This window comes from Engystomops pustulosus, chromosome 8 (assembly GCF_040894005.1).
Source record: "Engystomops pustulosus chromosome 8, aEngPut4.maternal, whole genome shotgun sequence".
NCBI lineage: Eukaryota > Metazoa > Chordata > Amphibia > Anura > Leptodactylidae > Engystomops > Engystomops pustulosus.
The window spans coordinates 86,411,945-86,424,759 of NC_092418.1; the positions used below are offsets into that span (position 1 = coordinate 86,411,945).

At 40.4% G+C, this 12,815-nt stretch overlaps 1 protein-coding gene across 5 annotated transcripts in view; it reads left to right on the forward strand.

Annotated features, from left to right (window-relative positions):
* ZNF385B (zinc finger protein 385B) overlaps nt 1-12,815 on the forward strand; it is a 389,492-nt gene that overhangs the window by 324,696 nt on the left and 51,981 nt on the right. The gene's annotated exons all lie outside the window — the stretch shown is intronic.

A 12,815-nucleotide genomic window follows, 5' to 3' on the forward strand; every position in this document is an offset into this window, starting at 1 on the left:
TCCTTACCTTTCATTTTTGTTTATTTCATTTCTCTGTGATAGATATATTATTCATGATTCAGCATCCATTATAATGAAATTCTACTTTTCTATAGATCAGTAAAGTACTTGCCAGCATAGATAATATTAATAACAATGGCATGGGCTGAATTTTTTTATAAATGGAACATTATTGACATAACTATTCGAGAGTCATTATTTTAATCCTAAAATTTCAGGAAGGGCCACGATGTGAACCAGGTACAACCACAACAGCCTCTTCTATTATGTTCTACTACTGATCAAATGTTTACTGTGGGTACTATGGGAATGTATATTGAAATATTGGTTTAATTACCTGGCAATGTGACCGCAGTGTTTCAGATAGGATTTGGCTTATTAAAGGGGTATTCTCATCTGGGCATTGACATTTAATAAAATGTGTTGGTCATATACAAAAAATGTCTTCAATTGGATGTAATTAAAAAAAAAATTAACCATTGTGAAGATAGTTTCCCAGAAATGTAATCATATCATCACTTAGAAACAAAAGTGTTGTCCTTGGATACGACCACAGCTGCTGTATTAATTGCATATAGAGACAAATTGTTTTTGCATATGAAATGGCCAGGAATTGCTAAATGTCCCACAGCCATCCTGTAATGAACGCTGAATCCAGGTGGTCAGACAGGACTCAACAGGACATCGCTGCCAGAGTGCTGAGGTGGTCGTATCCAAGGACAGCTATCTCTTTTCCAAGGAACAACATGACTACATTTATGGGGAATTATCTTCACACAGGTAATTTTTTTAATAGCATCCAATTGAAGAAATGTATATATATATATATATATCAGATTAATTAAATGTGAATTCAAACATGAGAATACCCCTTTAATTGTTAATCATTTATTCTGTTATATCGGGGTCGGGAAGGAATTTTACCTAACTTGCACCAATTTGTATCAGCCTTGTAGGGGTTTTCTGCCCTTGTCTGCTTCAACAATCTATGGGGTAGCTTATGACCACATTGTCTTGTTTCTTTTACTACTTTTTGAGGTGTATTTGTCCAACTTGAGACATACTTTTCCTATATTTGCCACGGTTGAGACCTATTTGTTCATATTTGTCCCGGTTAAGCTTTATTTGTCCCAGTTGAGACTTATTTGTCCAAGTTGACATGTATTCGTCCCAGTATCAACTGAGACAAATAAGTCTCAAAAAGTAGTAAATGAAATCAGACAATGGGGCTCATTTATTTACCCAGTCCTGTTGCGATCCCGCGGCGCGTTGTCCTACGTGGATTCGGGTTCTGCCGGGATTCACTAAGGTCGTGTGCCCGATATACAGAAGGTGTTGCTGCGCTGAGGTCCGCCGGAGTTCACCTGCATGTAAGTGCTTGATCTCGCGACACATTTCGTTTTTTAAATTCCACGGTTTTTCAGAATCCGCCGGGTTGTCCGACGGCCAAACCCCCACCCAATTTCTGTCGCGTGAAAGCTGGCGCGATTGCGCAATCGCGGGCACCATAATCCTGGCAGAAATCGGTGTAAAACAGAAAAATTTGGGAAACCCAACGAAAGTGCGGCCGCGGAGCCCTTAGTAAATGAGCCCCAATGTGGCAAGATAACCCCCAATGACTTATATGTTGGACTAGATGGACCTACATCTTTTCCCAACCTTATCTACTAAGAAACTATGGAACTATAAGTAATAACTTTTGTTATGTATGGTGCTCCTAACTAACAGCTTATAAGTAAAGTAAACTTGTAATAACTCAAGGAACAACACAAACAACACTAAAAATCAGACATCAGCACACGGCTGCACTAAATACAATCATATTCTAGTATTGAAATTCTCTGCTTGCTCTTAGGAGAGCCCCTCCAGTATTCACTTCTTAGGAAACTTTTATAGCTTTTCTCAGGTTTTCCACTTTTAATTAAATCGGGATCAGATTCGTTCTCATTGCTAAAGTTTGGGCTAGGTCAAGGAAAGAAGCCATAGTTGTTCTCAAGGGGGTTTCCTTGTCTATTAGTGCCCTAGGATCTCTAAACTCCTTCGTTTTCTGAATGTACACAAACTCTTGCATTTTTTATGAGGCCAGCAGTTCTGTGCCGTAAAACTAATGAATTCCAGCAGGTAGTCTATCCGGAATATTCCCAGTCCACTTCCTGCCTTTATATTCTTCTTTCTCGCTCTCTGACTTCACATCCTCTGAGAGGCTAGAGCGCTATATGGGTTTTAAAAGCAGAACCTGAATGGGTCATCTGGCGCTTACTAGACACTAAACGGATTGTAAAATACTCTGTTGTCTCTTTACTTTAAATATGGTAGAATTAATATTTGCTCTTGGCCTTGAAAGGATAGACAAATGTGTAGAGTAGTGGCAACTGCGGGAATTTGGGAATTTGAGAAGAAGATTTATTTATTGGATGTTTCTCAACAAGTATGGTTCTGTTAATTAAAAGTGAGTTTCTGAATCTATGTATATATCCAGGGCTGATCTTTTCATTCAGCGGAGACCTCTGCGGTGAATAGTGCTATAATCATGCAATGTTACTATCTGACTGTGCTTAGCAGTTACTTTACCTTCTCATTCTGCTCTCTTCTGGAACCCAGTTGTATATCATGATAATAATTCATTGTTATTCATATTTCAACCCACCACTCTTCCTGAAGGAAAGAATTTAGGGAATTAATTGCAAGAACAGGGCTTTGCTATCTACAGCTGTCACATAGAGGTCAATGGAGTGGCAGCAGACAGGTGGAACTACCAATTTCAAACTTTCCCAATTTAAGGAATCCAGTGGGGACCTAGTGACCAGACATTTAAATAATTCTATGTGTGTTGGACTACCCATTTTAAGTGGGTCATGGGTGGGTGTATGATTGACAGCTAGTATGAGCTCACTGGGGCTTATTTACTAAGGACCCGCGGCCGCATTTCCGTCAGGTTTTCCGACGTTTTAGGGCATCGCGCAATCGGATTGTGTCGGAATCACGCCGGTTTCATGCCACACAAATCGGAGGGAGGTCTGCCGGACAATCCGTTGGATTCGGACAACGTGCGGGATTTGTCACAAGAATTGCACTCACATACACCGGGAAGAAGAAGGTGAATTTCGGCGGACCTGAGCTGGGAAGCGACAGATGCAGGATCTTGGGCGCACGATCTTGATGAATCGTGGCAGACCTTATCCTCGTCGGACAACGCACCTTGGGGATCATGCAGGGACCAGGTAAGTGAATCTGTGTCAAAATACCAATTTAATGTTGGATCAGGCCTAAGTGATCCCCTTTAATGCATGAAATCACCTGGCTGCCTCCACATAGTCTTTTTTCGATGCATGAGACTAAAATGAAGGAATCCAAGGGAAGTGAACAAAAACAGGGTAATGGGATAGACATTAGAGCAGGAAGAAGAAACCATTGCACATACAGTCTCATGTGGGAATAGCTGTTTTATATACCCAAGAAGTCCAGCGTATTGCCTGGGAATAGAAAACAAGGCATTTGGATTCTTAAAGAAACGAAGGAAGAAAATCTGCTCAAATTAACTAATCGTTCTGTTGTTATGAATGGACATGCTTTATATCTTTTTACGTCTAGCTCTCAGTACAGTGGGCAATATGGCCATTCATATGGATGCCCATTGTAGTCAATGTGGGCATGTGCCTCCCATTTGAAAACGGTACTATCGTGGCAGCACACGGTCAGAAATATATGTTCATGTGCATGAGGCCTAAGATTGTAGTTACTAAAGAAGATACTTGCTAGTTAAATTGGAATTTCGAGGAGTAGTTACTGGTAACTGGTAGGTTGAATGGATTGTGAGCCCCATGAGGACAGGGCCTGATTTTGGCAGCTCTGTGCAGTAAGTAGCTCTAAGGTGTTTGGCGAGAGGTTTTTATCTTATATGTAGACATAAGATGTATAAGAGAGACGGCAGCAGAGCCGCAGGTCATCCAGACAGAGCTCAGTTCTGAAGGAATAATTTCATATTCATTGTGGATGTGTAGAAGACATTGACCTGACCGGTAATTAAAGACTGGAAGAATCTACGTCAGGGACCTCTACATCTCCACACTACAATAAAATGTTACATACCAGTGGAGTAAAAGCCATGAAGGTAAACACATGATGAAAGGAAGCAGGACGGACACATGAAGAGTAGAAATGGTAATGCGACAATTGCTTCACACGGTTTTATATTTTTCTCTTTATTCTGCTTGTAAGAATGAACGTGCAGAATGACCGGTCACGTTAAAAGTAGAATCGAGAGAAACTAATTAGAAGCTTTTTATATTTAGAAATTATAAAAATATACAACATGTAACTGGAAATGGGAACATCCAGTCCTAAGATATAAGTTATCAGCATACACCAACAAGCATAAAGTCGTGTTCCAGCCGTGGAGCGCTGAGCTGACTCATACCATCCATTTTCATTAAGACTATGTGAACTGTTTAACTGTTTTAATGCAACTTTGCAAGTATTATCATATATTCTTCTGCTTTGTGAGGACTGTGAATCTCTAGGATTAGAAGCACTCTGTGTAAGCGAACTCTGCCGTTATGAATTAAAGGGGCGATATCAGCATTATTTTTTCACTTAAAACAAAATCAAGAAATGCAATATTATTTCTGAATTTGTTTTTATTTTTTATGTTGTATATTTTATTCGGCTTTCTGCATATGGATGATGATGTGGTAAACAGTGGCGTAACAAGGAGAGACAGGGCCCCCTAGCAGGCTACAGCATGGGGCCCCCCTTCCCACTTATAAAATATACATATTAGTATACTCACACATGCGTGTTACAATCACATATAAATACTACACTCATGTGCACACACAGCATATACACACACATACAGTGCCATATGCAACATACTCACATACAGTGTATACAGACACCTTATACACATCACAGATACTGCATATATACATCACAGTATATTTTATATACATATTATGCTGGACTATGTGTATGATATAGATATAATGGTGCACATCCTCCATTCTTTAATGTGTCAGGTCAGATGACGGGGCCCCCTGACACTGCGGGCCCCATAGCGGCTGCTACGGCTGCTACCCCTGTAGTTACGCCCCTGGCGGTAAACAATATATATAAATATACTGCATTTACCATACATACCAGCCTCTAAAGACCTGAAAATATTAATTGTTTATCTATGGAAGACTGGTCTTAGACTTAAGGGGGGTATATAGGGTTTTACCTTTAAAAAAAAAGGTTTTTGCCTTTAAAACAAAAAAAGGTTTATTCACCTTTTGTGAATAGTGTGATCTTGTGTTATTTACACAGAAATAACCATTCATTGTTGTCTTGCCAAAGATTATCAAGAGATAATTGGTAAAAACAGACGTCATGAAAAAAGGAAGTGTAGACTTTTATTTGGCTAAGTGGTTTGTGTAAAAAGTGCAGTAAAAGCTTCAAATCCACTGACCTACAAGCACCCTCGGTAGGGTATGAAATGTCCTTTCTTTGTTAATTTTCATCAGATCAACTATAAAAAAATTGCCTCCGAACTTATGTGCAAATAAGGAGAGAAGAGCTGAAGGGTGCCTGAGATTCAATAGTGGATTATAATATAGATGGAAGACCCAAACCTTCTAGGAGACCATGGCCACCAAACCACCCACCGTATTGTATACTCTGAAGACCCTCCACCCATGAAATCCTTGTACATCTGTTCCTGCTCTCAATACACATATACACAAGAGTCATTTTAGGACATTTAAAAGTCCCCCATAGGTGCTGGAACGGCAGATTGGAAACGGGCAGAAGAGATCATCCTCCACTCCATTACCCAAGAAGCTTGATTCTAGTTTCATATGTAGGATGTGAATTCCAGACTTGTAGAAGCTGGAGGGGAAACACCATTTCAGAAGCCCATATTTTGGACCCTATAGTACCTAAAATCATGCTTCCCCCTCCCCATCTTCTGGTCAGATGCAAAATGAAAATGCCACCTTGAGGGACGGGGCACCCTTGGCTTACCCGTTGTCCTGGGCCTGATTCGGACAAGAAAACCCTGAGGTCTCTTGTCTTGAAGGCCACTCATTGGGTGAAGCAGGTCCTGTCACACCCCGTAACAATTGGATACAAAGCAGGAAACTAGAAGTACTGGAGCGTATCAGTAGCCGGAGCTGTGTAAGAATGTTCTTTTTTTCCCTACCTATTTTCATGGAAAACCCCTTTAATGAAAATTGTCACAATAATTGTATTATTTTAACGTTTTGCCAACATTCATACCCAACATTCATACCCCCTGCGTTGTAATGCCGCTAAGATCTGCACAGATTTATTTTGAATCATGAAGTAAACAAAGTGGAAATTAACATTCCTGGCAAATTGAAATGTGGATTTACATATAGGAAATAGGATTTGCATATGCAATGTGTTTTTTAAAGGGTTAGTTACGTGCTTTGGACACTTTGAACCCGATGCTTCATTTATGGGAATTTTAAATTTCTGTCGTAATTAACTTGTTAGTACGGCTTCAACTACATAATAAAGGGTTTTAGGAGCCATTAATATGGAGAGAGACAGTCATTAATCCGTGTATTACTGAGCACATCATTAGACTTTTATAACCTGGTATTAGGGATGTGAGTAACATTTTTTCTTTTTCAGCCATTTATAGTATATAAATATATTTTTTTTACAAAAGCTACAATTCAACACCTTAATCTCTTAGCTTGACACCTAAATTTATGAGCTTGGAGGATTAGGCGATAGTGGTAATAGCTGTGTATACAGTCAGTTTACTGTGAAATATTAATGGAAATTCCAAAAAAAAATTTGTTTGACAGTTGAATTCTATGTAAAACTTTTTTTCTTTCTCATCTTCTCATGATATCATTTTTTAACCTTTCCTAATAGTTAACCAAATGTCTAAAAGGCGACTCATCCTATCAAGTAACCTGCAAAATGTGTCTCAATCTGTAATGGGCTTGTAGAGTATTGGAGCTAAGTGGTTTGATATATAGTTTTATGGGAACTGATTCAGTATAATTTATTTTATTGAAATTACTGCTCTTTAAATGAATGAGTCCTCTGGGTAGTCATACTCAGTGATTCCACATATGCCTCTTGTTATCAGTCACTGGAATCCTAGAGGGAACCTGTCACCAGGGATATAATTTTAGCTGGTGACAGGTTCCAATAGCCTATGTTATGCTGATTTTGACTGCATTAAGAATTATTTTAGTCCAGGGGGTCGGGCAGCTGCCGCTGCTTAATCACCTGTGTCTCGGTCTCCTCATGCATTCCTACACCACCCCGCACACCAATGCACATGACAGGAAGAGGGGAGGGTTGAAAAGAGAAGACTAAGATTAGATACTAGATACACACAGGCTGCAGCTGCTATTCCCCCCTCCCTACTCACCACACATTGCTGGCAGGGAGCCAGGTAATGTGATTTTTTTTAGTACTGACATGATTCAGAATGCCCATAAAAGGCTTTTTTTTAAAAAAATAAGCATGAGTATTGTCTATTGGAACCAGCTAAAAATGACATTTCTGGTGACAGGTTCAAGTCCAGAATGATGAAGTGTTTAAATTAAAACAAAAGTTTAATTTAAATTGTATAACAATCTGCTGAGCTCCCCCTGCACTATAATATGATGTCTGGACACCATGACCACTATGTGCACTTAACCTTATAACCATTTTGCTCTATAACTTGAGACAGTTTCTCATATTTATCAAAACTGGTGCAAAGTGCTCTGTGTGCAGTTTGCCTGTGGAGTGTGCAGGGGGCGCCAGATTAATCAAAACTGGCGCAGGTTCTCCATGAATCTGGTGCCCTCTGCACTGCTCTGGTTGTCTGCGCCATTTTTCGGTGCATTGTTTTCTTGCTGTTGAATTGTGGTACAGACAGAATTGTGGTGCACGTCAGCAATAAATGTAGCACATACTCCGACTAAGCAGTAACAGCCGCAACACATAACTGGCGCAAACACTTTATAAACAGATGTGCAAGCAGTTCGCACTTTCTTTCTAGTGCAAAGTCAGACAGAAAACTGGCGCAAACACTTTAATAACTGTGGGTCTGAGTGTATATTGTCATCACATCCTCCTGCACTGTAACAGGAGAAAGGATACTTGTAACTATCTGTTCAGCTTCTCCGGCTGTAGAATATAATGCTCACTAATAGGATACTGTATACAATCTGCACAGCATCCAGCTCCTTTTGCTCTATAACATGCTACCAGGAGAAAAAGGATACTTGTTACGATCAGCCCAGCTCCTCCTGCTCTATAATATTCTATCTGGATATAGGACACTATGTACAATCTGCTCAGCTCCTCCTGCTCTGTAACATGCTGTCTAAATAACAATCAATTATAATGCAAATGTATAGTCATTTTAAAAATTTTAAATATTTTGTCTATTTTTAAACTCTTTATGTATTTTTTAATTCTACAAAAGCACAGACGAATCGTAGACAGCAGAGCTTCCATTGCAGTGCCAATTGCAATGCTTCCATTGCAGGGCCAATAAACACTTATCAGCTATAGGGATATGTAGGAGCAGCCTAGAACCAAAGCCTTTCAATATTTCACCTTTAACCTACACCTTTGCCCTTAATCACTGAGAATAAATACATAGGGGGTCATTTACTAAGGGCCAGAATCACGTTTTTTCGGTGGGTTACCCGAATTTTCCCTGAATTGCCCCAGGTTTTTGGCACACGCGATCGGATTGTGGCGCATAGACGGAAATCGGTGGGCATGGCCGTAAGAAAACCCGATGGATTCGGAAAAACCGCCGCATTTTAAAAAAAAGTGCCGCTTGACACACGCTTACCTGCACCCGGCCTGGCTTGGTGAAGTACAGTGCACTCCGACAGAATTCAGCGCAGCAGCGACACCTAGTGGGAAACTACCTTAGTGAATCGCTGGTAGACCCGAATCCTCCACACAGAACGCGCCGCTGGAACGCGACAGGACCGGGTAAGTAAATCTGCCCCATAGTTTTTTCATATAGTAACAAATAATTAGTGTCATTTAATAAACACAATTACGATCCTACCTTATCTTTACACATCTCCCATGAGAGCCGGTGTTGTCATTTCCTGTTTAATTCTGCATTATTATCCTGCATCTCTGATATTTATCCTCGGATCTATACCTTAGGACAAAGGGAATCTAGGAAACGCAATTATTCCGGTTCCAGTATTAGCCTGCTGATTTACATCCCTCACATCACTGATGCAGGGAAGTATTTCATTGATGTAATAGAGGGAATACATGATGGACCACATCTAATGAAATTGACCAGTAACACCTGAAGTCATTTGGATTGTATTAATGTTGGTCATTTTCTCCAATGCAGCGTTATAGATACAAAGCACCGGTCATTATATATTTCCTGCTCCATTTCTTGCTGTTTGTAATGACTCCGTTCTGCTAATACATGAGATGATCTCCCTATTATCACAAAAATGTTATTGAAAGGAGTTAAAGGGGTGTAACAAGGGACATGGTTTACATACCGTCACCAGGGCATGGCAGCTATTCATGTGCTTTTATTTATTAGTATATTTTTGCATTATACGTTCATTGGTTTTGAAGCATCAATATGATTTATGCTAAATATTAACTCCCACCCCCACCCAATTGGACCTGTCCCCTCTCCTGTTATGCCTATTTAAGTACATAATGGGGCATTTAGTATTGGCTACCCACCAGTATTTAGTCAGCCACATTTGTTTTTGATGCTGCGCCATGTGCGCCATATTTATTATATGTTGGCGCAACAATTTAGCTTCTTTTTCCAACACTCACAACCTTTTTATTTTTTTGGTCACTCAATTTGGACGTAGCTCTTCAATCCCAACACTTTTTCTGCACTTCTAGTTACCCAACACATTTTATGGCACAATTTTGGATGCCAAATTAGACCAGCAAAAAGCATGACGCTCATTGGTTTATCTTATGGTATGTTAAATACATTAGGCCATGCGCCACATTGGGGGGGATTTATAAACGCACTTGTGCCACAATTCTGGGGGTTTTGCGCCAAAAACACTGTCTAAAATGCCTTGCACCACAGTTGCCAAAGCTTTTAGACCTTTTTTTGGCAGCTTCCCGACATGTCTGATTAAGGGGGTGTGGCCTCCGGGAGATCAGAATGGCCTCCTGAGAAAGGGCATGGCTTGTGGGAAATCGTCCGTGCACCCACAATTCTGGCACACAGTTTTGACCAACTAATAGTAGGTCTAAAGTAGGAACCGACAGTCTTATACTGCACCAGAATTCATCAGCACAGTGATAAATCTGACTTACGCTGTTGTCCTAGAATTGAGGAATGGAACAATGGGGGGCATTTATTATGCCTTCTTCGTTTTCTGGAGGAGAAGGTATGTATTCATCCCCGGCAGTTTTTAAGGTTTTACGTCCTTAAAACGTAGGACTATGCCCACATATGCCATCCTTATGTTTGTTTTTACTGTCTAGTTCTCCTTGCATGCCAAAACTTGACTTTGGAAATATGCAAATTAGGCTGAAGTGTTTTGGGGAACAATGGCAGAGAACCTTAGGGTTCCTATTCCACATCTTGTTGCTCCCAGGAGTGATGTAGCTGAAGAGGTTGATAGAAGGCGCTGGGCAGTGGAAGTGTAGCCGGAGCGTTGTTATTTCTGTGTAGCCATATCCTTGAGGATAGTAGGCCTTGCAGTGTAACACGAATGACTCTACATTCCGGCTTTATCAGCATGGGATGCACTTCACCAATGAGTGGTGAAGTGCATATAGACCAGTACAAGTGTAATAAATAATGATGATTAGGGTCTTATTGCGGGGACCCTACCAATCCTATCACTTGCTTCTGACAAATAACAATAATAAGTAACCACTTACAGTCACTTTTGTAGACGAAAAAAGCAAGATGGCACCTGCTTTCTAGAAATCTGGGAATCCAGTGGTATGACGTCTATATTGGATGGTCTGTCACTATGTCATGGAAACAATTGATTGGAAAAGCTCTTTGAGTGTAACATTAGAAAGAAATATAAGGAAAACATATCTCCTGGACTTTCTATTAGATGGTGACTAAAATAGTCTTGTAGAAACTTGTGCTTCTGACAATTTTTGGGTTTTGGTAATTTGGTGGTCTCAAATGTAGACACAGATACTGTTGAAAATACCCATTATTTGCCATATTCCTCTGTTTATTTGCGTCATCTGTATCCCTAAAATTTTTACTTCTTTACACTTTTCTATTTTGTGTTTGTTCAATTAAAGGGTTTTTACCACTAAACCACAGAATTTGCCGATGCATATCCAACATTTAGAGATTTTCATCATCATTAGAACGTCAGCCTCGATTGCACGTGGAGCAATGATCTGCATGCATGACCACATCTCCTCTAAATTTATTGGGAATGATGGTGCACCGCAAAGTAATTAGAGGACGCACATGTGTAATATTCCATTCCCATTAAGGGACGTCTATCACCACTTTAGGGGAGTTAGACTTCCCTATAACTCATGCTCGTTACCTTTGGCTCCGTAATCGCTGATAAAATAACTTTATAAAGTTATGTAAAAGAGCTAAAAGCGCTCAGGGTCACTTCATCTGGGCTCCTCTGCTCACTGATTTATGCACGTCCTCGGCTAATTATGCACGCCTCCCGTGACGTCAGCCGTCTGTTTCTCTTGCGTAGCCGCACTGGTGACCACGTGGGCTGCACAAGGGACAAGGCCAGCTGACGTCACAGGAGGCAGGGGAGCTGCGACAAACAGGAGAAATGCATATCAATTAGTCGAGGGCATGCATAAATTAGTGAGCGTAGGAATTCAGATGACGCAACCCTGAGCGCCTCCAGCTCTTTTACATAACTTTATAAAGTAAATTGGCGATTATGGAGCCTGGAAGCTAGCTGAAAAAAGCTGAATCATCCCCCACAGGTAACGAACATGAGTTATAGGAGAGTCTTACTCCCCCAAAGTGGTGATAAATGTCCTTTAAGCAGGTAACTTATGGATCAAAATTCTCATGATCACATTTAGTGGTTAAAAAACCTTTTGTTGATAAAATAAAAATTGTAATACAATTTTGTATGTGTATAGTAACCAAGTATAATATATACAGTGTTGTGCAAAAGTTTTATGCAGGTCTGAAAAATGCTGCATAATAAAAATGTTTTCATAAATCTAAGTTCTAAAATCTTAATTTTTATCAATTAGGAAAGTGCAGAGTGACTCAAAAAAAGTGAGATCTAAATCGAATTAGTATTTGGTGTGATGACCTTGAGCCTTCAAATCCACACCCATAGATACATAGGGTGGGGGTTAATCAGAGCTTGTATGCCCTTATATAGTAGCTGTTCCTGGCACACAGCCAAAATTGCGACTATCCCCCCCCCCCTTACGCCATCTCCAGGCCAAGTGGGTGTGGAGGGGCATGAATGTGGCCGCGTTTTGCAAAGGAGCTGGCAGATGTGGGGTGTTCCTGCCTCACGCCTTCGCCCTAGTTATAGTCTTTGCAAGCGACTGCCACAGGTTATAGTGCAAAGGATTGCCAAATATATGATGAGGTCAGAGCTTCTCGATATATGTGGCATTTGCAGGGGGGGGCAAGGTTAAAATCATACCATACACCAGCACACGATAAATCCCCCCCCCCCCCACAGTTTTTAGAGGAGCTCAGCGGGGAGGTTGTTTTAAACATCTACATCAAACATGTAGGTTTGCAGAAATTCCTTACAGATCGATGTTAAAAACAGGGCTCAGTAGGGAACATATCATCACTTCCAGGTCTCTATGGTCTTCTAAATACTGAAGATAATTTTTGCTGC